Source organism: Pteropus vampyrus, unplaced genomic scaffold (genome assembly GCF_000151845.1).
Source record: "Pteropus vampyrus isolate Shadow unplaced genomic scaffold, Pvam_2.0 Scaffold1, whole genome shotgun sequence".
Lineage (NCBI taxonomy): Eukaryota > Metazoa > Chordata > Mammalia > Chiroptera > Pteropodidae > Pteropus > Pteropus vampyrus.
The window spans coordinates 10575865-10578960 of NW_011888782.1; positions in this window are offsets into that span (position 1 = coordinate 10575865).

The following is a 3096-nucleotide window of genomic DNA, read 5'->3' on the forward strand; positions in this document are numbered from 1 at the left end:
TATATATATACAGTCATCCATTTTCTTCTGTACGTGCCTTATCTCCTTTCCCCTTTGCGAATTTGGATCTTTGAATCTTCCCCTTTTCAATCGTTGTTGTCTCAATCTGTCCCTATGTATGCTGAACATTCATTACTATCTTGCTATAGCAATTCTCTTATTATTTAAGCATATAATATGCTGTTCTTAGTAAGGGTTGCACTCCTCTGCTTCTATTTGCCTGATAGTCACTTTATTCCTAATTATGTATTTTTTTTGTCATTTTGTTTTAGGTGATCTGACCCTTTTCAGTATTTCCTGTAGTGTAGGCCTCATAGCGGAGAATTCTCTCAAGTTTTGTATGTCTGGAAAGGCCTTCATTTTTCCTTCATATCTAAAGGATTACTTAGCTGGATACATTATTCTAGGCTAGTAGTTCCTTTCACTTAATAGTTTAAATATTTGGTTCCATTCCTTTCTGCCTTGTAAGGTTTGTGCTGAGAAGTCCGAGGATAATGTAATGGGTTTTCCTTAATCAGTTACCATTTTTTTCTCTCTAGCTGCCCTGAGAATTCTGTCTTTGTTGTTGATTTTTGATAATTTTAATACAATGTGTCTTGGTGAAGACCTTTTTGGGTCGAGATAATTGGGTGTTCTGTTGACTTCTGAATTCCAAGCTCCAATTCGTTCCTTAGATTTGGGAAATTCTCATCCACTATTTGTCTGAAAATGCTTTCTAATCCCTGTTCCTTTTCCTTGCCTTCAATAATGCCCATTATTCTTAGGTTTCCTCTCCTGATGGTATCAGCTAGTTCTTGAATTTCTCTTTCATTATTTTTCATTCTTTGGTTTCTCTCTTCTTCTTTCTGATTTATTCCTAGATTTTTCTTTGATATCACTGATCCTTTCCTCCATTTGGTTGACTCTATTTCCCAAGCTTGATATTTCATTTTTCAACTCTTGCAGTGTGTTTTTTATCTCCAGAAGATCTATTCTATTTTGTTTTTGAGGGTTTCGATCTCTTTGCTCTGCTCATCTAGTTGTTTTTTCAATTCCTGAAATTGTTGATATGATTCATTTCAGAACTCATTTAGTTTTTTCAGAAGTACCATCCTGAATTCTGTCATTTAAGTAGCATATTTCTATGTCTGTAAGCTTATTTTCTGAAGATTTTTCTCTTTCTTTTCTGAGATGCCTCGGAACCTTGGTTGTTCATGGTGTTTAATGGATTATTTATCCGCCTGGAAGTATATTCTGCTGTTTTTCCAGAAAGAAGATTTATTATATAAAGGTCTCTCTTTAGCCTGCTGTGAAGAATGGAAGTATATTCTGCTGTTTTTCCAGAAAGAAGATTTATTATATAAAGATCTCTCTTTAGCCTGCTGCGAAGAAAGTTCTTTTCTTTTGGTTTCCAGTAGGTGGCATCTAAGCCTCCTGGATTCCTCCTTTATATAAAGCCTTAAAAATGCCCTTTTATTTTCTTATAAATATTTAATCATGCTTACTACCCTCAGTTTTAGTCCCTGTCAGTGTTAGCGACAGTTTTGGTAGCGTTTGCTCAGATTCCCCTGGGGCTCCACGGTGTTGGGTCTTGGAGAGTATGGGGGAAGGTGCCCTCTGGGAGTTGGAGGCTGTGGCTCGGCCTCGGTTCTGCAGTGTGGCTGGTAAAAATCAACTGTCGTTCTTCTGCTGTCCCGCTTCTCTTGCCTTCTGCCCTACTGACGAGGCCCTGCCACCTGCTGGCTGCAGGGAGCTTACAGCTTTCCCAGGCAGGGTTGTTCAGGGAACTCACCACTCTTTTCCCCTCCCCCTCCTCCTACAGGGAGCTTTGGTGGCTCTGAGAGGCAGCTTCTTTATTTCTTCCAGTCCACCACTCGACACCTGGGGTCCTGACTTGTGGTAGCTCTTATGCGCAGATCCCACGCTCAGACCTGCTGGTGTTCAGTTTGGGTGTCTTTTGTTGAGTTTTAGATGTTCGGCTTATTGTTGTTTCAAGGGGAGTGATCTAGGGATGTCTCTCACTCCACCATGTTTCTCCACTAGTATATCTTTTTGATATAAAATTTTCCTTTTTCCAGCATATATTGATGCTTTTTGTCTTTTATGCTTTGATTTTTATTTTGTCTGATACTAACATTGCTCCTGAGACTTACATTTGATTTTTCTGGTTTATTAATCTTGATATCATAAAAATACTCTCTCATATTGATTCTAAAGTTTTTGAAATTTTGTCTTTTATATACAGTAAATTGTTAATTCATCTGGAATGTGTATGGAGTAAGATAGGGACCTAATTTCATTTTTTCTCCACAAAGTCAACACCTATTCTTTTCCCACTGATCTGAAATGTCAGCTCTGTTATAAAACAAGTTTCCACATACATTTTGTGCTGGTTTTGAGTTCTCTATTCAGATCTACTTGTCTACCTTTGTACCAAATACCTTAGTCCTACTTACAAGTTTCATACCAAGTCTTATATCATGTAGAACAAGTCCTTCTATGTTCTTTTTGTTCCTCCAAAGTGTTCTTTGTGAGTACCTTGGTCCTTCGCTCTGACATAGAAGTTTTAGAAAAAGCATGTTGAATTACAGAAAAAATTTTGCCTCATTTTTTTGAATACCTTAAACTAACATCTTGACAATATTGTATTTTGTATTCATGAACATGGCTGTTCTATTTATTTTAGTACTATTTAATGTTATTCATTAAATTTATGTAATTCTTAACATGATGGGGATTCACTTAGAGCACTTAGCTGGAGTCTGCTTCAGCCATAAATTGCCTAGTTCTTTATGAGAATAAAGTGATAAACACATGACAAAAGTCAATACCCTGTATTTAGTGTGTCAGTCTACTTGTGCTGCCATAGCAATATACCATAGACTGGGTGGCTTAAGCAACAAAAACTTATTAAGTTCTTCCAAATATAAGATCAAGGTGCCAGCTGACTTTTGGTGAAAGCTCTCTTCCTGGCTTATAACAGACACTTTCTCCCATCACATAGAGGTGGGGTGAGGGGAGGGTGGGAAGAGAGAGAAATCAGGGGTTGGAGGGAGGGAAGGAGAGAGAGAGAGAGAGAGAGAGAGAGAGAGAGAGAGAGAGAGAGAGAGAGAGAGA